The following is a 22,753-nucleotide window of genomic DNA, read 5'->3' on the forward strand; positions in this document are numbered from 1 at the left end:
CTTTGTCTTATTTGCTCCTTCCTATATTTGTATTTGTTTTGCTCTTTGCATTTATAGTGTATTCCTGAGTGACTGCGGCGTGGTGCTTACTTTTCCGTTATCCTTGTCTGTGCTAACTGTGGGTATTGGAGTGTGGACTCTTCACTGGGTGGTGGGTGGTAGTTTCAGCCTAGGGTTGAAACAGGAGATAGGGTGAGGGTGGAGGCTCAGACATGCACACCATTAGTGTAAACTCTGAGAGAGGGTCAGTCAGGGTTTCCCTAGTCTGAGGGAAATCGCAGGGGCCCAGGTTTTTGCTCTTTCCTGCCTAGGTCTCCCGTGACATTATAATCGGCCAACATTATTTCCATGGATCCCATGATTTCCATAACCCGCCATTTGGAGGCGCTGTCCAAACAGGTAACTGAGTTAAGGGGGGCAGTGCAGCAACAGGGACTAGCAGTGTCTAATGTGCAAGCCCGAGTTACAGGTAAAGTTGCTGAGCCTAAGTTTCCTTTGCCTGAAAAATTTGCTGGGGAACGCAGTAAATTTGTTTCTTTTTGTGAAGCTTGCAAACTGTATTTCTGTATGCGCCCGATCTCCTCCGGTAATGAGGCTCAGCGTGTGGGCCTGGTGTTGTCATTATTAAGCGGGGATCCCCAAGCATGGGCGTTTTCTTTGCCATCTGATTCTGCTACATTTAACTCGGTGGAGAGTTTTTTTTCTGCTCTAGGACACATTTACCACGATCTGGACTGAATGGCTCTAGCAGAATCTAAGATATGCACTATTTGCCAGGGGGAGCGTGTTGCAGAGGATTACTGTTCTGAATTTCGCCGCTGGGCGGTTGACACTCAGTGGAATGAGCCTGCGCTGCGGAGTCACTTTATTCATGGAGTTTCTAATAGGGTTAAAAAAGCCCTCCTGATGTACGAGACTCCTGCTTCACTAGATTCCGCTATGAGTCTTGTTGTCCGCATTGATCGCCTTTTGCGTCAGGGGGATCATGAGACGCGGCCTGTGGGTGAAGGTTTAGGTTCACGTGAAGTTGCTGCAGGTGAGCCCACAGAACCTATGCAAATCGCAGGGGTATCACATGTTAAGAATCAAGCCTCTGTACGCAGGAAACAGGGAGCCTGTTTTTTCTGTGGTAAAACTGGTCATTTTATTAATATCTGTCCTCTGCTGTTAAAGAAAAACACAACGGCGGAAAACTTCTAAGCTCAGAGGGTGTGGAGGAGTCCAATCTGAGCTTATGTATATCCTCCTTGATGGTTTCTCAGTGCATGCTCCCTGCCAAAGTTGTTGTCGCTGGCAGAGAGCTGTCAATCACTGTTTTTGTGGATAGTGGTTCTGCCACAAATCTCATTGATGAGGAATTTGCGTGCACTGCTGGTTTTAGGATTGAAAAACTGCCTCATCCTATCCGCGTGGTCACCATCAATTCTGCTCCTCTCCCACAGGGGGAGATTACTGAGTTTGTGGCTGAGGTTAAACTCCACATTGGGGTTCTTCATTTCGAGCAGGTTACATGTAAGGTGCTCAAGAGTCTTCCAGCACAATTGGTTCTGGGTTTTCCATGGTTGTCTACACACAACCCAGTTATTGACTGGAAAACTCAGGACATAATTCAGTGGAGTGATTTCTGTCAGGAGAATTGCTTAGCCACATGTGTTTCTGCTGTGACTCCAAGCGTTCCTGAGTCACTTCAGGATTTTGTGGATGTGTTCTCTGAAAAGGGTTGTTTAGAGTTGCCACCACATCGCTCCTATGACTGTTCTATCAGGTTTAAATCAGGGGCCAAGTTGCCTAAAGCAAGGATGTTTAACATCTCCGGTCCGGAGTGACAAGCGCTAAAAGATTACATTGCTGAAAGTTTGAGCAAAGGGCACATCAGGCCTTCGTCCTCACCAAGGCAGCAGGGTTCTTCTTCGTTAAGAAGAAAGATGGTGGACTACGACCGTGTCTGGATTTCAGGGAGTTAAACCAGATTACGGTTCGTGATCCATACCCTATGCCATTGATACCGGATTTGTTCAACCAGGTGGCAGGAGCTAAGTGGTTTACCAAGCTTGACCTCAGGGGGGCGTACAACCTTATAAGAGTCCGTCAAGGTGATGAGTGGAAGACGGCTTTTAATACCCCTGAAGGTCATTTTGAAAATTTGGTGATGCCATTTGGGTTGACAAACGCACCTGCAGTGTTTCAACATTTCATAAATGATGTGTTCTCGCATGTTTTGGGGAAGTTCGTTATTGTGTACCTAGATGACATCCTCATATATTCTTGTGACCGTGATACTCATTTAGATCATGTCAGGCAGGTGTTACAGCTTCTCAGAGAGAATAAGCTATATGCAAAACTGGACTGTATTTTCGGTACAGGAGTTGCCTTTCTTGGGCTATATTGTGTCTGCTTCTGATTTTAAAATGGACACCGCTAAGGTGCAAGCGGTGCTGCATTGGGAACGGCCTGATAACCTAAAAGCACTTCAGCGGTTCCTTGGGTTTTCTAACTACTATAGGAAGTTTATCAAGGATTTTTCTATCATTGCTAAACCGCTAACTGACATGACTAAAAAGGGTACCAATTTCTCCGTTTGGCCTGAGGCTGCTGTGTGCGCATTTGAATCTCTTAAAAACAGGTTTGTTTCGGCTCCCATTCTGGTGCAGCCAGATGTATCGAAGCCTTTTGTTGTAGAAGTCGATGCGTCTGAGGTTGGTGTGGGGGCAGTGTTGTCACAAGGCTCATCCTTGAGCGGTTTGTGTCCGTGCGCCTATTTTTCCAAGAAACTGTTGCCCGCCGAACGTAACTACGATATCGTCAACAGAGAGTTGTTGGCAATCAAATTGGCCTTTGAGGAATGGCGACACTTCTTGGAGGGGTTGGTTCATCAGGTTACGGTTATTACCGACCATAAGGATTTGCCTTATTTGGAGTCTGCCAAGCGTCTGTCCCCCAGGCAGGCTCGCTGGGCATTGTTTTTCACGTGGTTCAACTTTGCTGTCACTTACAGACCTGGTTCTAAAAACACTAAGGCGGATGCTTTGTCCAGGTGTTTTCCGGGGAAGAGCCTCGGGAAGATCCAGTACCCATCCTCCAAAAGGGTGTTGTGGTTTCGGCTCTCACTACCGAGGTTGAGGCTGAGATTGCCGAGGCCCAGGAGGAGGTACCATCTGAGCTTCCCGTCAACAAAACGTTTGTACCGCTTCATCTCCGCTTAAAGGTTTTGGCGGAGCATCATGATGCTGTCCTGGCTGGTCATCCAGGGGTTAGGGGTACCTTGGAGTTGGTGTCACGTCGGTTTTGGTGGCCCAAGATCCGACAGGACATGGTCTCATACGTGTCGGCTTGCACCACGTGCGCTAGGACTAAGACGACCCGCTCCCGTCCTGTTGGCACACTACTTCCTCTCGAGGTACCTAGTAAGCCATGGACGGAAATCTCCATGGATTTTATCACTGACTTGCCCTCCTCAGCTGGGAACACGGTCATCTTGGTGATTGGAGGAGGTATCGTTCCATTTGTAGACTCTATTCATAGAGTAGTCTTCCGTATACCAACAATTTTTCAGTTTTGGTTTTGATGGAAGTCCATTCCGTAGATATATGAGCCCTATACACGCCGCTGACACAGCAAGGCGCGGGAGCGCTGCTTATCCCCAGGCAGGATCAGGTAACCAATCTGTGCACATACTCTCACAGATACAATTTATGTCCCTATGGGCATTATGAAGAGCGCTTCCCTTATACAAATTCTACCTTTCATTTCTACATGGGTTTTCATCTCTTCACAGAATACTGCATAACCACTGGGCCACCACCCACATACATTATATGAGCAGTACTACAGCTATAGGTATTATATCACTCTACCAATTTACTCCCTCTTATGATATGGTTGGCACTTGTATTAATCACGATGCTATTCCTTGCGGCCATATCAGGGCTCTGCGGGATCTCTGTTCTATAATCTGCACTCCAATATCGACTGTGGAAAAGGTAATATACGTTTTCTTATGTGCATACTTAAAGTGATACCAGTCCAACATGATTCATATGATATTGTATATATATTCTGTACATATATGTCCTTTCACTATGTATCATTTTTTGACCACTGGGAATGATGTCATGGTTCTTATTATTTCTTATTTTTATTTTTATCTACACATTGTCTGTTCTCAATTGTTTTTTGATACACGCTCTTTGTTTTCACAGCGATGCAATGATTAAGGCTCTGGTGGAGCCGAAACGTCTGTACATATCGCATCCTACCTTATATTTCTGTTTTGCTCCCGATTATAATTTTGATTAAAATAAAAGTTTATAAGCAATTTATACGATCTCATTAGAGTGTGCGGTGAAACCATATTCAGTAGTACTTGGGATCAACTGATCCATTACACCAGCACCTCGCAACTCTGACCGAGTGGACGCTAAACTTTATCTTTAATGATCAGACCGAGCGTATGAACCAAAATTTGGAACAGTACTTACGCTGCTTTGTTTTGGATAACCAGGAGGAGTGGTCGAAGTTTCTTCCTTTGGCTGAGTTTGCCATCAATAATCACCGCCAGGAGTCGTCTGGGGAGTCTCCATTTTTTTTGTGTTTACGGGCTTCATCCTCAATTTTGTACTTTGAGTCAGGGGGGCTCTTCCGGTGTCCCGGAGGAAGACCAGTTAGGAGCACAATTATCATCAGTCTGGAGGAGAGTTAAACAGCGCCTGTTGAGTGTGGGTGCCAGGTACAAACGTGTGGCTGACAGTAGGCGTGTGCCAGGTCCGGACCTGAGTGTGGATGATTGGGTGTGGTTATCCACAAAGAACATAAGACTCAAAATATCATCCCTTAAATTGGGTCCACGGTTTATTGGTCCATTTAGGGTCACCGCTGTCACTAACCCAGTAGCGTACCGATTGGAGCTTCCTATGGTGTATAAGATACATAACGTGTTCCACAGGTCTCTTTTAAAGAAGGTGGTGAGTTCCGTGGACGCGGCGCCTATACCACCTCCAGTCTTGGTGGATGGTAATTTGGAATTTGAAGTCTCCAAGGTGGTTGACTCTTGTGTAGTGCGCCGCACCTTACAGTACTTGGTACACTGGCGTGGTTATGGGCCTGAGGAGAGGTCCTGGGTACCAGCCTCAGACGTTCATGTGGATCGGCTGGTCAGGTTTTTTCACCGCCGCCATCCGGACAAGCTGGGTCCTATAAGCCGTGAGGGCCCTGGGGTCCCTCGTAGAAGGCGGGGTACTGTCATGTCGGACGCTGTTCAGACCAGGTCGTTCGACAGACAGCGGTAATTCCGCTTCACTATGCGCTCATTGGCGTCGGCTAGGTTTTATCTAGATGTCCTGGGTTAATTTACCTGGTGCTCGGATTGGAAGCTGGGCCATGCCCACTGCCTTTAAATAGTTATCCTGAACATTGGGCGTCGCCGATTATAGCTTCTGTCTTGTGCGTGGTTATCTCGGTCTGGAGTGGAGAGCTGGTTGTTGGAGATTCGTTGCTGGTGGTGTATTTCCCTTTGTCTTATTTGCTCCTTCCTATATTTGTATTTGTTTTGCCCTCTGCATTTATAGTGTATTCCTGAGTGACTGCGGCATGGTGCTTACTTTTCCGTTATCCTTGTCTGTGCTAACTGTGGGTATTGGAGTGTGGACTCTTCACTGGGTGGTGGGTGGTAGTTTCAGCCTAGGGTTGAAACAGGAGATATGGTGAGGGTGGAGGCTCAGACATGCACACCATTAGTGTAAACTCTGAGAGAGGGTCAGTCAGGGTATCCCTAGTCTGAGGGAAATCGCAGGGGCCTGGGTTTTTGCTCTTTCCTGCCTAGGTCTCCCGTGACACATGGACAATATGTCCATCTCCTTACACATATATGTAGTTAGCTGATCCCACAGAATCTGCTGATTAGGATGACTTGTCTGTAAGTTCACTCCTGCCTACTATTATTATCTATGCACCCAAATTTTGCTCAAATCTGCCCAGATTGAGATTCAGCCGATTCAGTTAGATTCATCCAGGAAATTCTACTTATATTATAATATGTTATCAAATTGATTTAGCTCCTCACCTGTCTCTATTCTGAATCTATAACAAGGCTGTGTCGTGTTCTTGAGACAGCGCTTCAATGGATGTCTGTACTAAACCAGTACTCACACAATGAAACTTCATCAAATAGCTTGACTCGACTGCAGAGGAACGTATGAAGATTCCAGAAGAAGTTTATTCTCAGGCTGAATTCTTGAATTATGCATAATAGTAACAGCAGAAGCTGCAACAGCTGCAATAGGTAAAAAGACAATTCTGAAGCATTGATGTACCGGGATGAACCTCAGATGAAGATGGTTGACAAACACTAACTGAGGAAAATGGGAGGGGTTTCTTACATCGGAGCTGGGCTACAGGGAGAGAAACGGGACAAACTTCTAAAAGGCAAACTGATTGCATAGCAGAATATTAACAACAATACAATGATACAACACTGTATGATTCCCAAGTCATGGGACATGACAGTAACTGCCTGGTCAGCTGCTGCCCCAAAATAATACCTTTTTTGCATAGGTCCAATGTGCCAATCATGAGGAATCTAATGTACAAGCACTTGGAAGAAGTATTGACACCCCCTTGTGCACTTCCAGACAGATTTGCATATGGCTTCCATACCAGATTTCACATAACTGGCCCATCGGATCTCTATAGAAAACTTTTAATTTTTAATTTGTATTGAAGGACAAGCATCTACACAGCCATACCACTACTCCCAGATATAAAAATTAGCTGGAAATTATTAGTACAAGTGTGAATATTAATTTTATTAAGGATGATGCACATTTGGAGTGGTCCGTGGGGGTCATTCTGAGGTCCACAAAATGGTTAAATGATTTGAATATGTATTACTTCAGTATACATGGATCTGTACACATTACATAGCTTTTCTCTTCCACACGGATCCACCCACCATGTGCCAACCCTTCCCGGTTGACCACCCTTTAAGTTATTACTGTCAAGTCAGTAGCAGAACTACTTAGTATCTCATCAAGTCTTAGACTTGTAGTCACCCAGGCTTCACTTTATTGCTCCCCATAGCCGTATTTCCACATAAAAGTGGAGTCCTAGGAAGCAGAGATTAATATTTGTAAAAGCTTCCATTCATTTCTGTCCGGTTACTGGACGTGGCTTTTACCTCCCCATCCTGACATTGTTGGTGTGTTATTGTGAGGCTCCGCTCTACATAAATACTCCCTTTTAAGTATTTAAAACCTTTTATTTGCAGAAGCACTTAACGCAGCTAGAAAGTGGGAAACATTTGAAGTCTGATTTCCTGTTTCTTCTCAAAATGTTTTTCATTTTTAACAGATTCAGCCAACTCCCGTCCATCGCTGGAGCCGTGAAATGCTTAATCAAACAAACTGAAGCACAGAAGCCTCATTCTGCCCGAGCTGCCGCCGAGTATTAAACCTGACCGGCAAACATACCGAACTGTGTGTCTCATATTAAACACATCTCAGGGAAATGCCAGCTTGTCTCAAGACTCCGACCTCAAGAAGACGCAAGGCGCAGGAGACCGCCAGATTCTCTCCATCTATGGAAATTAAGAAATGCCTATTTTATTATATAAGGCATTCTTGTAAGACTGCGGCAGACATCCTTCCGTCGTTTTCTCAGAAATGTCTTGTGCTTTAATCAAGATTCTCCCCAAAAGCCTTTCTCATAGAAACAAACAAAATTCGGAGCTTTAGAGCTGATAATAAGTTTTCCGTTCATAGCAGGACAATAATCCGTATTATTAACCTTGTGCATGCCACAGATTTATTCCAAAACTGAATTTCTGATTCTCCACTTCGGACATTTCCTACTTGTCGGAAGGGATTCTCAACAACAAACTGATCACATAGTGTCTCGCTATAATCAAGTCGGATCCTCAGTTACTTTGCAGCTTCATAAAGGGGTCATGAAACATTACACAGTTGTAATTCATACGAATGGGTTGTCTGTGTAATGCATGATAAGGCCTCCAAAAAAGTAGATGATCATTGTAACCATTCTCCATTCTGACAACGAGATGAGGATCCTTTATTAACTATAAAAAATCTTCAGCATATTTTCCTCGACACCTTGCCTCATTACTCTATTATTCAACCTGGGAATGTATGATTACATTAACAGATGAGTGTTACAATTTAAGTGTTTAAATTGGACCTGGGTCCTCACTTGTATGTTGATCAGATGTATGGGCCCTTATAAAAACATGGATCTTCACAGTCCCCCCCATGTAATAATATCTTCTGTCCTGTCTCCTTCCTGTAATAATGTCCCATGACTTGGCCCCTTACAGTAATACAGCTCCCCTCCTGGCCCATTCCAGGAATCATGTCCCTTTTCTGTGCCCCTTTCTTTAATAATGCCTTCACATCCAATAACAATGTCACCCATCCTGGGCCTTTTCCTGCTGTAATGGCCACCATCCTGGATCCCTTCCTGATATAATGCCCCTCCCATTGTTCCCATTCCATAACAATGTCTACCTGATATAATGTCCCCCATCCTGGGCCCCTTCTTGATATACTGTAATGCCCCCCATCTTGGGTCCTTTTTTGATATAATGTCTCTCATCCTGAGTATTTTCCTGATATAATGTCCTCCATCAGTGGTCCCCTTCCTAGTATAATGTCCCCCGTCCTAAGCCCCCTTCCAATTATATAATGTCCCCCTACTGGCCCCTTTCAGTAATAACGTCCACTCTTCTGACCCCTTCCTGTAATTATTCCCCCTTCAATCCTAGACCCCATCCCATAACAATGTCCTCCATCCTAGGCATCTTCCAGTAATAATGTCCCTTGTTCTTCTCCAGGCAATGCATGTCATCATTTGGCATGGACCCGGTGCCGGTTGCACCCTCTGCGACCATGATCATTGCACCTTTTGGTGTTTCCCTACGGAGATTGACCTCAGTGTGCACATGAAAAGGTCTTAAATAATTAGGAGACCTATTGGGCAGTGATGTCAATAGTGGGAATCTCTGTGGAATATGTTGGTGCTGTATAACAATTGGGAATAAATAATACACCTGTTATTAAAGCTATTTTGTACTCGGATAGCAATAAACTACTGCTCCGTTTTTCCCCACTCTCTTCTCCATCTTTGGTGCCTGTTATCAGATAGCAATGACTTAAGGGTACAGCTGGCAGGAGACTGGTGGATCACACGCTTGGATGCCAAAAGGTGGACACCAACACACCATTTTGCCTTATCCATGGTATCTAGATACATGACTAGGGCACCAAACTATATTTTTTGCCCTGGGTATAAGAAATACAAGCTACAACTTTGCAAAAAAGCTGTGAAGTTTAGGGCTCATTCAGACATCAGTTTTTCATCATACTGTATTTCACAGATAGCACTCGTACCTATGATTGTCTATATCAGTATTTCTCAACTCCAGTCCTCAAGACCCCACAACAGGTCATGTTTTCAGGATTCCCTTAGTACTGCATAGGCGATGGAATTAATGCTTAAGCAGGTGATGAAATTATCACCGGTGCAATACTAAGGAAATCCTGAAAACATGACCTGTTGTGGGGTCTTGAGGACTGGAGTTGAGAAACACTGGTCTATATGGTAGTTCACCTGTCCATTTTTTTGCTCGGTCTGAGAAGTCTGCACAAAAGCATAGAGACTTGTTCGATACTGAGCCACCGAGTGTTGGATCAACCTTGCTAATTGTTAGTACATGGATCTGTGAAAAATCCGGACAGCACTCGGATGCCATCCTTACTGTCACGGGTTCCTTCTCCAGTATCACACAAGAGCGAGAGATGACTGAAAAGATCCAAGAACCTTTATTTACGCAAAAATACAAAAGGTCCATATATAAGATCCACCACACTGAGGATACACTAGTCCAGAACACAAATGCAGTTCAGTAACAGGATAAAAGTCCAACAATCCAGCAGAGGATAGCATAGTCCATATACCCTTCTTTCTCTCTGATATGCTCTTCACATCATGGTTCCACACATGATCTGATCTCTGTCTCACCTCCCTGATATTTACAAGTCCCTCTCCTCATTCACAGGTTAGGGGGGTTGGTCACTGGAGCTCATTGTTTCAACAAGCTAGGTCAACATGTCATTAGCATATTAGCAAACAACATTATTCACTGACCCTGTGGAGAGATAACAATACAGAACTGTGGGGAGAATATCAGATGGCAAATAACAACTCATCCTACAAGAGAACACCATGAAAATAAGTAAAATATAAATATACACAAAAATGATACCCACATAGCATATCACACCATCACACTTACCATGTCTGTTTTTCACAGGCTGATAGGAGAAACTGGAAAAACATTTTTCCCATTCCAAAAAATCTGATGTAGCTTGGATAATTTTTCTCGTTAAAAAAATGACTGACGTCTGAATGAGCCCTCATTCTGCACATCATTGATATTCGCTAATTACACCAACCGGAAATATAAAAATAATACCAGGTTACTGCATAAACTAGAAAGACTGATGGCCAAAACAGGGAGAAGGGGGGTGAATAATACATAGGCACATAAATTGTAGACCACAACTGTCTCCATTAGGACTAGTGGCACGTACACCAAATCTAGCCATAAGGCTGCAGTCTCCAAATGTAGTGCGAAAAGAGTACTTTTCACCTCCATTGGGGTACAATGCACCATATATTTTTTTTCTCTCTGTACAGGAAAATGCGGGCAATTGCTTCCTATACACTGGGCAACTGCAAAAGAGAAAAAAATCTGAATATAGCAAATTTTCACTAATTGTCAACTATTACTTTTCTAAGTCTTCTGCTCATTCCGTGATTAGTTGAATAAAGTACAATATGAAATTGTGAATTTGGACATTTACTCATGATAAGCTTTCCTCCTACATCCTGTCTTCAAATTTCCGAAGTTTTCTCTTACTGACTGTTAACTTATAAATTGCATTTTTGAAGGTTTTTGTACATTTTTTCCTCTGGTGGATGTGAGACATTAAGGTTGGTCTTACTCGTAAATACATGGCGTTGGAGTTTCCATCTTTATGAGCCTGTTGGGAGACACCCACTCAGACCCCACAATAAAATGTATATGTTTTCTATCTGTTCCTTCTTCCTGACACATGAAGATGGAGCCAAGAGTTACACAATAAGTGCCTTCATTTTGATTTTTTTTGCATTGAATTAATACCAGCCCACACAGCCATAGGTCATCCTGCAACAATAACGTGCAACCAAAATCCACATAGTTTTATAATATTTGGCAACGTGCTCCAATTGAAAGGATAATGTTGTTTTCTTATCTTTATTCATTCGGCATCTGGAACTATTTTGTGATGTTATTGTTTATTAGGACCGCACCACCCACCTTTTCAGAGATTTGATACAGTAGAAAAAAAAAAAGGATAAAGCCACTGTAATAAGTCGATTATTTTCTGGATTTAGCTACATATATGTGGAATGCTATACATAACAAAGAGGTCAATCAATACAGTATTACCAAACTGTAACACATAACACAGCACCATCTATTGTGCTAAAACAGTCCATAACACAAGCCTGCAGCTGTTGTGCATTCCAATATGCCCTTCTCAGGCCATTAGGTGCAGCTTCTTCAGCAGTTCCAAATGTCTCTCTCTGCAATCTATGGTTTTTCAAACATATTTATGGCCATGTCCTCAGTGGTCCTAATTCTTGGAGATTCCAAATGGAACTTCACATCAAAATGCTTGGTTAACTCTATTCATTAGTGTGAGTGCCAGACATTCCTGGCTGGATAGAAAGAAAGGAGATCCACAGATAAATTGCAGAGTTGTTTTGCATAGAAAAGTCTCCCAAAAGATATGGTGCAAAAGGAGAAATGCAGTGTATTGGGCCGACGCGTTTCAGCTCTATGTTCAAGACAAAACTACAGAAGACGCTAACAAGCAAAGTTGCCTGTTAGGCCTCTTACACACTTCCGTCTTTTAGCTCCCGTCAAAATCCGTCGATTTTTGAAAAAACAGGACCCTGCAAATTTTTCTGCAGGATCCTGTTTTTTCCCCATAGACTTGTATTAGCGACGGATTGTAACGGATGGCCATCAGTTTCATCCGTCGACCACTGGATCGGTCGGAAAATTGCTGTACGTCGGGCTGAGAAAACGTTCAGAGGAACGTTTTTTTCTTCACATCGGAAAATCGCTCAGCGACTGGTCCTGCGCTGCCCGTCGTCGGCTCTAATGGACACCTATGGACGCAGGATCCGACGCTGACCGTCAAAAACAGCAATCCAGCGATGTATCCCGTTTTTGTATTCTGAGCATGCCTGGAAGGATTTTCTAGTCAGGGGAAAATCTCTCTCTCTCCAGAATTTTATACATTGAAATTCAGGCAGCGCCTAGTTCAACGCATCCGTCAGGAGACTGGATGTGTTACATCCGTTTTTCACTATTTTTAAGACATCCGTCGATACGTTACATCGATGCATTCTGATGGCCGCCTGCCGATGGAAGTGTGAAAGAAGTCTTAGGGTACCGTCACACATTGAAATTTCCATCGCTACGACGTTACGATTCGTGACGTTCTAGCGATATCGTTACGATATCGCTGTGTCTGACACGCTACTGCGATCAGGGACCCTGCTGAGAATCGTACGTCGTAGCAGATCGTATGGAACTTTCTTTCGTCGCTTGATCACCCGCTGACATCGCTGGATCGTTGTGTGTGACAGCGATCCAGCGATGTCTTCGCTTGTAACCAGGGTAAACATCGGGTAACTAAGCGCAGGGCTGCGCTTAGTAACCCGATGTTTACCATGGTTACCAGCGTAAACGTACGTTTTACGTTTACGCTGGTAACCAGGGTAAACATCGGGTTACTAAGCGCGGCCCTGCGCTTAGTTACCCGATGTTTACCCTGGTTACCCGGGGACTTCGGCATCGCTCCAGCGCCGTGATTGCAACGTATGACCGCAGTCTACGACGCTGGAGCGATGATTATACGACGCTGCGACGTCACGAATCGTGCCGTCGCAGCGATGAAAATTTCAATGTGTGACGATACCCTTAGAGTCTTCTGTAGTTTTATCTTGATAAAGGAGCTGGTACAGCTTTGAAACGCGTCGACTCAAGCTTTTCTCCTTTTGCACCATATCTTGTGTGATGACTTTTCTATGCACAACAGCGCAGCAGTTTATCCATGCATCTCCCTCCTTCAAAACCATTGTTCTACTGAGGATTTATCTTTTACACATGGAGCAACAGCAACTGAACATACACACCATAGAGGGTGTATTGACTGGGCTTACGGTACATTGATTTTAGCTATTTTTTCAACGGTCATCTGGTCACTGTCCATTTTCTTTTCTGTTCTCATGTCCAGTGTTGCCATCATATTAAACTGAACTCAGGATTTCTTTTTTCACAGTGTATATGATGAGGCCTATACAAAGCTTATATCCAGCTATTAAGCTGTCACATCTTTACATCTGGAGCTTGAGTTTTGTAGACAAAATTGAAAATGGCCAAATAGTAGAAAAAATTTAAAATGGGTTATCTGGGAAAATTACTTAAATCATGGCCTATACTTTCTGATAAAAAAAATATATTTTCACTGTGAGACCAGAGACATTTTCTTTCCCTGATTTTTTCCATATTACTACTGATCAAATATCTATTCTGCATATATCAATCTATTCAACATCTGTTAAATAGTTTTCTAACTAGTGAACTTCCCAATCCATATAGATATCTATCGAATTAATATCTAAAAATTCTTGTTATCGGCAGACGTTTTAATATCTTTTTTTTTCTTTTTAATTTTCGCATCTAGTATTATACATTACTCTACTGCCATCTCCTGGTAGTAAATGTTCTTGCATCCACCATACCAACAGTTCAAGCAGATAAGTGTTTGGGTGTGTTCACGTGGACTTTTCTGACATGGATTTTGACGAGTTCAAAAATCCACTGTGAAAAAAAAAAAAAAAAAAAAATTCACTGCCACTAGGTTCTTCAAAAGCAGTAAATTAATAAAAAACAAAACAAAAAAAAAAAACATTCTCCCTCAACCTCACTCAGAGTAAATTAAAACTTTCTGTTAAGAAAACAAACGGGTTCTTTAAACCCTTCCTACCATGGCCAATTTCCTTTTTATTGTTTTAGTTTTTTCCTCCCCTTCTTGCAAGAGCCATAACTTTTTTATTTTTCTGTCCCCATAGCCGTGTGAGGGCTTGTTTTTCGCAGGACGAATTGAACATTTTCACTGACATCATTCATTGCATCAAGCGAAAAAAAAATTCCAAGTGTTTAAAAATTGAATAACGTGAGATTCCATAATCATTTTTTTTTCGGTACTTTAATTACCACAGGGTTCCCCAACCTGTAGCTCGCAAGGAGGAGGACAAGCCATGAAGAGGATAAGGCTGCCTCCTCCTCCATTCTGGTGACGACATCCCCTCAGTGTCGGGCTGGCTCTGCCCCCTGTGCCCTCACTATTGCAGCACAGTGAGGGCACACCGGCAGCCACACAACAGAGCAGAGAGCAAAGGGCCGAATATGTGCTGCCTCCATGGCTTATAAAGTGAGCGCAGACACAGACAGCCGCCAGCAGCAGCAGGCTAGTTCTGTCCATGACATGTAATGCTGCTGACAAGCTCACTGCCATCATGGCCACTAGGCCGGGGTCACACTTGCGAGTGTGATGCAAGAAACTCACTCGAGTCTCTTGCATCAATACCCGGCACTGCCGCCGGCACTCGGTACCGGAGCGTTCAGCTGCATGTATTTCTATGCAGCCGCATACTCCGGTCTCGAGTGCCGGCGGCAGTGCCAGGTATTGATATGAGAGACTTGCGCAAGTGTGACCCCGGCCTTACTAGCAGTCACTGGAAAAGCCCCCATTAGTTTAGAAAGACAATTGTATGTTCCTCATTAAATACAGCACTATTAAAAAGTAAAAAAATAAATAAATTAAAAAACTCAAAGCACTTTCCAACATTAACCCCTTAGTGACAGAATCAATTTTGTACTTAAAGACCAAGCTAATTTTTACAATTCTGACCACTGTCACTTTATGAGGTTATAGCTCTGGAAAACTTCAACGGATCCCACGGATTCTGAGACTGTTTTTTTTTTGTGACATATTGTACTTCATGTTAGCGCTAAAAGTTCTTCGATATGACTTGCGTTTGTTTATGAAAAAAAAAACTGAAATTTGGCAAAAATTGTGAAAATTTAGCAATTTTGAAAATTTTAATTTTTGTTCCCTTAAATCAGAGAGTCATATCACACAAAATAGTTAATACATAACATTTCCCACATGTCTACTTTTCATCAGCACAATTAAGGACACAATTTTTTTTTTTGCTAGGACGTTATAAGGGTTAAATGTTGACCAGCAATTTCTCATTTTTCCAACAACATTTTTTTAGGGACCACCTCACATTTGAAGTGAGTTTGGGGAGTCAATATGACAGAAAATACCCAAGTGTGACACCATTCTAAAAACTGCACCCCTCGAGGTGCTCAAAACCACATTCAAGAAGTTTATTAACCCTTTAGGTGCTTCACGAGAACTAAAGCAATGTGGAAGGAAAAAAAAGTAAGACCCTTGATCTCACAGGCCTCTGTACCCTGGAGTCATCACATGACCTTGAGGTATCATGGCACCTTTGATTACGATCGTGGGTGGTCGATCCTATCAAAGAGGGTCTTTTAACCACTTACATACAGAAGTCTCAGGGCCGATACCGCAGGGTGTCATGCACAGCTGTCACCGGTGGGAATTTCGCCCGTGGGGCTATTCACTTATTTCCAGATGCCGTTTTAAAATGGCGGTGAGAGAATAAGGTCCCTTAACGACCGCCGATACGCACTAAAATAGAGATTGTGAAGGGGTCTTATTCCTTTTTAAAACTGCATTCGGGAATAAGTGAATAGCGCATACAGAGAACAGCACCACCATCACTAGTGGAGCGCTCATCATCTGGGACTCTATAACAACGCCTTTGCTTCCACCCAACATATACTGTAAATAACGCGACGCGACATAACCCATTTTTACAAAACATAACATTCATTTTTGTCATTTTATGTTTGATTCTCATTAGAAGGAACAAAGAGCGAGAGATCCAGTCCCGATGTCATGTCCGTAGTGCTGGCCCGTTAATGGTCCTTGGATTCACAGTAACATCTGAATGTCCGCTCATGTGTCCTTCTCATGTGGGTCCGAGCTGTATTGTGGCCAGTGAGTGTTATACCCCCTTCATCTACTGACGTGACCCTCGTTCTACAATGTTTCCGTTCTGGATCACGGTGATTTCTTCTGCGTTCTGAATGGTGGACAGGTGGTGAGCGATGGCGATACATGTGCGACCTTCCCCAGCTTTGTCCAGAGCTTCCTCTACAACCTGAGGAGGGGAGAAACATTATATGGTTACAGATACAATGAACAGAACAAACAGATCAGGACAGAAAAGCATAAAAAATAACAGGGACATTTCAATTTCAACTATTGACCCAATTGTGGTGCTTTTACAGCTTTAATAACTCTTGGCCGCACCCTGGCTGACAGCTATTCTTCCTGCTGTTGGTTCATCGATTGACAAGTAGCTAAGAGTTTGGTCTTGTGTAGACAAAGTAACCAATATTGGTATGCACGTCTGGCAATACCAAGCGCACTTCCAAAAATTGGGACTGATGCATACTCCGACCAAAACTGATCGCTCTGCCCAAAAAAGCAGATCTGCCATCAGATTTCAGAATAAAAACTCTTTACGTTATCATCGCACCACTCCTTCTGCTGCTGGCTTCCTACAGCTGCGACTCTGCCACCTGTGAACACGCTCAACTGCCGCTGCTCTCCCCGGTAAACTACAATCGGACTATAAGACACACCCCCATACCCCCGTCCCAGTTAGCTGAGAAACACAGAATTGGTCTGAACATTATTACTATTATTAAAGGCCTTATCTGGGACTTTAGGTGCGCTGTGGCCCCTTTAAAAAGAGAACGAGTAGGATCTAACATTGATGTCTTAGCCTAAAAATAGACAATCATTTTTAAAGCGTACCTGTAGTTTCAGATAACTTTTCAAAATAAGCTGCCATGTGTGCATATGAGGAATAACAATTTCTGGCCATTATATATCCGACATTTTTCACTCATTTCCAGTTGTCTCTGAGCTACTGGGTGGAGACTAGCTGCTATGATGTCTCCTACACACAGCACACACAGACATGAGGGATTGATTTTTCCTTACCTGTCTCTAGGTAGCACATGTCCATAAGCAGCAGCTGCATGGAGGACATTATTTAGTAGTAGTGAGCAGTGTAGATGTGAATCCAGCATTGTCTTTCTGCTCTCTCCCTCATTCTTCTCTCCCCTTCATTTTCTCTCATTTTATAGCTGTAAATTGTAAACAGATAGTCCATCAACACAGATTTTGTTAGTTTTTAGAATGGATGGTGAATTTGAGAGGTGGGAAGAGAGAAGAAATTAAGAAAAAAGCTGATTTCTGTACTAAGATAAATTACAAAAGTTTCTTGTATTCACTTGTACTACTGATTTCTGTTTATGACATTACAGAATTATTATTTTAGAGGTTTTTGTTTTTTTTCAACTTGCAGAACTATACTGCATGTGTATGGCGTAAAAAAGACAGCAATTCTTTGGTATACCATACACACAATGTGTTCACAAGTTAAGGCCTTTACTCTCACAATGAAATGAATGCCAAGTATTGGCGACATGCAGCATGGCCTCAGGAGGTAGGTATATACAGTACAGGCGTAAAGCATATAGGCAATACATACCGGACCTGCATGTAGACACCGGCTTTGGTAGAACAACCCCTGCTGCAGAAACGGCTTGGAAAATTCCCTCCAGGTTTACTCTCCGGTAATTTCTCGGATGAGGACTGAAGTCACGCGTGTTGATCGCATCTCTTTTTGGACACAAAGGAAATTGGTTTCTACCATCTTCTTTACACTACAAGAATCAGGCAAAAAGATCCTTGACATCATCAACTGTACAGCAGCATTTCTCAGCGTTCCCCCACAACCCCTATGGGCTCTGATAGTATTTTTTGCTGCCTTGGATTTGTCTTCAATGTGATACACATGCAATCGTAAAATTTCAGTAAAAAACCAAGAGGGTCAAAAAGTCCTGGTCTCTAGGAGTACGGTCAGCACATCTGCACGGTGGATCTATGCAAGGCATACTTTATCAAGCATTACAGAAGAGCAGGCCAATAATAACTAATACTTACTTGTCATAAATACGGATTATAAAGCCAACTCATTTCTTGTGGGAAGACACTCTTACAGCACAATGCCCCTGAGACAGCCAAACTGGAGGACGCAGCGCCCTGTAATAGATACACAGGTACTACCATCAGTGATCTACATAGGTCGCCTACAGATTGCAGAGAGATTAAAGAGGTATTAAAATGGTTAATCAGCAGGAATCAGCACAAGCTCTGATTGCTGCTGTTAGAGGCAGGTGCTGGCTGTATTACAAGGTCGACACCCACCGTGAATGGAGTCGGGTCAGCTCCTACTGTGCACCCGGAATATGCTGTACATGTAAGGCGGATGCACAGAGGGGGCTGACGTAGTCTGGGACATTTAAAGTAAACATTTTTGTGATTAGTTTGTGCTAAAGATCAGTGCACTTAACGAGAAAGCATATTTGTATTAAAGAATAGTTTTGTGTTACCACAATCTGAGAGCCGTAACTTTATTTTTCCAGGTTATAGCGGTCTTGTATTTTGCGGTTTTTATTGGTGTCCACACAACTTTCTGATCTCTTTTCGTTCCAGCTTTTTTGGGGAACCGAAGTGACCAAAATACTGCAATTCTACAATTCGATCAATGTTTTACTTTAGCATTCACAAGAAGGAATAAATATTATACTTAATTAATTTTTAAAGCCAAAAGTTATAGACTCGATGATTCCAAATACATTCATTTTTTTGATATTTTTCCACTTTCAGGAAAATAGCGGGTGATCTGAACTTTTATTATATCTATTTTTTCCTCAATTTTTTTAGTCCCCCTAGTGAACTTGAACCTCCGATCGCTTCTCCAATAACATAGTATTGCAGTCTATTCTAAAACTGATGATCTCCTATGAAGCGCAGACGCTACTTCAAATTTGCTCCAAAAATACATCAAATCAGGGGGAAAATGAATAAAAACAAAACGCACAAAAAATACAATCATTACAGCACCTTGTTATTGTGTATTCTGGTATTGACACCTGTAGAAAACGTGCTGATAAAAAGCAGCTGAAAAAAATACAGTTTATAATGCAAATTGAAAATGCAATTTATAGTATGTGTGAATACGGATTTAGAAATTGTCAAGATATTGACTATATAACACATCTCTCGAGCCAGAACCAAGCACGTGGTCCGCGTAGATGTATGATTTATGTCATCAAGGGGACAATGTGCTTTCATTTAGATTTAAAGGGTCACTACTCACTTTCTTCTTGTTAGATCTCCAATTGTTTTACAAATAGAGGGATATTGGATAAGCTTCGCTTTCCAATGGCAAAGAGGTATGGCAGATAAGTCAGATGATGGATTCCGGCGGTGACCAAACAGACCCCAGTTACTTACATTAAGGCTCATTGAGGTTTACCAGGGTAGCCATTATATTGAAAAAATATTCTGGTCAAAAACAAACTAATCTACGATGGAAACTCTGACACCAATGTGAACCCAACAATCTCATTTCAGGGAAACCCCAGCTACTCGCCATTGTAAAACCTCCAGGGAAGAGTCGATGAGCAACATGTTGTCCACGTAATTCTCATCAGCAAAGTGTAAAGTTCTTTTAGCTGGACAGTGGATATACAACAAGAGAAAGATCGGCGTTACTACAAAGCCTGGACAGACATTACAGTAAATCAAGGATACAACAAAGAATACCCAGCTTTCCTGTAAACAATCCATAGGTAAAATCTGCAACACAGAGTCTACCATGGACGGGCCAGCAGTTCTGTACATAGATTAACCACATTGTAGATGTAGAACCTAATCTGGATTTTAAAACTCTAAAAATGCAGGTGTCAAAATACATTTTTAGTTCATGGCATTTACTCTATACAAAAGATTGAGCTCAGCATTGTCCGCTATGTTTGTGCTCCCTGCAACCACCACTAGATGGAGCTGACAGAATCAGTATGCAGTAAGCTCCCATGCTCCCTCTAGTGGTGGTTGCAGGCAGCAAGAATATTGCGTTTCTTGTGCAGCAGGATCTGAGCACCTTTGCTTCCAAATTATAAAAACGTAAGAGCCATAGAATATTTTTGATTGCATTAGGGACCACTATAGTTTCCATCTGGTGCCCTGTGTCAGACCCACACATATCTGGTATTGATGACCTATCCTAAGGAAATCTATGTACTGGACAGCCCTTTACGGACGTTCTACTCCTATGTATGCTGTATATGATAAAAGGACTGGACACTGCTACATCAATTAATGCAATGACCCAGGAGTTGGTGACTTACCACTTCAGCATTGCTCAGGTCTAACGTGTCCCACATGAAGCCCTGAAACAGAGCGTATGGCTCATGGTACCCTCGTCAGGGTCGAACGGACCATAACAAATTACAATTCCATCTAAAATGAAAAGGCCAGCATTAGAGAACAATATACACAGATCCACAATGTAAATTATAATGTCCTCACTCCAGCCTATGGCACATGTTCTCAGTGGCATGTAGTATATTTTAGTATAGGATATAAATTCCACTGTAAAACATTATGTCCTAAACTCAATCTTAAAACACATCCACCTGTGTAAACAAATAGAAACACCATAATATTTGTGTTTACAGTTAGTATCTTGAAAAAGGCATCTCCATGGTAACAGACTACAAACAAAGCCAGTGTAGTCTGATTTTGCAGTCACGGTGTAAGTTCTACAATGTGGTGGATAAACCCAAATGTTTCCTACCAGGGTGTTCGAGTTGTAATTTTCAGTATATTAGAGTACCAGCTAGGTGGATGAAATGTTACTAAACTAAAGTTTACTCTTTGCAGTGTATACTACGAAATTCAGAAAATATATTATACTTTTTGCTAAAGAGCGATCCGAGAATACACCAGACACATAATTTATGAATTCTGTCCAATTCTTAGATAGCGTAAACTTGGAATAGACAGTCTTAAAATGTGCCAGACTTATCATAGCTGCTATTGCGCCTTGATTAATCTGGTATTTTTACCCCCATCTTTTCTAAGTTCCCACCTCTTATTTTTTGGCTTTTTTGTTCCAGAGATTTGGGCCAAACTTTTTGAGCAGAGTGTTCAAGTGGTCCATCAAAATCACATGTTAATGTATGTAAAACACATAATAACAAGCAATGGATGAATTTGGGAGTCTCCTGGGGACAACTTACTTAGTTTTGGTACTGGTTGTGAATCCCAAAACTGGTTTTTGCATTTGCTTGCCTCGTCAAGGTTCTTCTCTGGACCCTGACAGGCGGAAAGCAGCTCCATGGCTCTATGAATGTCTTGGAGCTTGTGTATTGGAATAGCGACGTTCTGTAGAGATGACAATATTCAGAGGTAAAACACAGATACTCACAGTAATCGTACACCTGCTACATACAGCACTATGAAGCAAGCTTCGGGAGCGGGGTTCAGGGTTGCTAATTCAGTTAGTAGAGCCAGACGCTTTATTGTAAAGAGGAGCCGTCACCAGATCACAAGCGGAAACTTTTTGCTCTTATTTTATTCCTGAGTATTACATTCTTTGTTTTTTTATTTTTATAAAAAAAATCCATCACACGGTTCCGGAGATATAGGCGTTTTATTAAGTGCTAATTTTTATGGATTTTACTTTTGTTAACAGAGTAATAGAGCAGAGAAGTCTAAACACACCCCCCCAAGGAACTCTATGAGCGGCATACCCTTGGCAAAGACTATAACAATTAGAACTATATCAAAAAGCCCAAATCTCTGGGGAAAAAAAAAAACAGTACTTACTCATACTCATGTTGACAGTTTGTAATCCTGTATTGTTGTTTTTTTATATAGTGCATGTTTGAGAGAGGTCTGATTGACCGAAACGTCACATTTATATGCACAGTACTGGAATGACTGTATACAATAAATTCAAGATTTTCTATAATTTTTCAGTGCCAGATTCTTCTCTATATATACACTCAGGGGAGAAGCAGGAATACAATAAGAGCAAAAAACGGTCATTTTAAAGTGGTGACAGGTCCTCTTTAATGGTGTAGTTGGGGCAGGTGGTGCGGTAAATTTTGCCTATGCCCCTGATTGATTTGATAGAATTAGAGGGGTTCTCTCATATTTTTATATTGCAGTCCTCCACTGTTACTAGGACGTCCTTAGAAGCCCCAGTTGCAGGGGAATATGGTGAATAGTTTGTAACCCTTTTATCTATTTTTTTCTGAACTTCTCTGTGCTTATTTATAACCACAGATCACAGGCCACATGGAAGTTGGCCTGAACTTTGGTAAAGTCATAAATCAGATGAGTGAAGATCAGAAATTCTCCAATCAGTTTACAAACTTTTGTGGTGGAGGTTGAAAGTTCAATATCTTTAGGAAACTTACGTGATTGTGAGAGGAGAACATCTACACCCCATGCAGATGTACCTGCTCACCACAAGATTTTGCATTTTGGAATTAACAAGAGGGCAATCTACCTCTGAAGGCTGCTGTGTCCTAATTTCTTGAGACTCAGATGCATAGTCCGACTTGGTGTCCTCAGAATTTGGCTTTTCCCGT

At 42.3% G+C, this 22,753-nt stretch overlaps 1 long non-coding RNA gene across 1 annotated transcript; it reads right to left on the bottom strand.

Moving 5' to 3' along the window:
- Nucleotides 1-14,850: 14,850 nt before the first annotated feature.
- Nucleotides 14,851-22,750, bottom strand: LOC143781717 (uncharacterized). Its single transcript, XR_013216798.1, has 7 exons — nt 22,672-22,750; nt 20,501-20,612; nt 18,698-19,825; nt 18,249-18,347; nt 17,794-17,968; nt 17,241-17,386; nt 14,851-16,389 (listed from the first exon to the last, which is right to left on the bottom strand). It is a non-coding gene; the product is annotated as an uncharacterized LOC143781717 (long non-coding RNA).
- Between the last annotated feature and the right edge of the window lie 3 nt (nt 22,751-22,753).

The sequence above is a fragment of the Ranitomeya variabilis genome, chromosome 6, assembly GCF_051348905.1.
Source record: "Ranitomeya variabilis isolate aRanVar5 chromosome 6, aRanVar5.hap1, whole genome shotgun sequence".
Lineage (NCBI taxonomy): Eukaryota > Metazoa > Chordata > Amphibia > Anura > Dendrobatidae > Ranitomeya > Ranitomeya variabilis.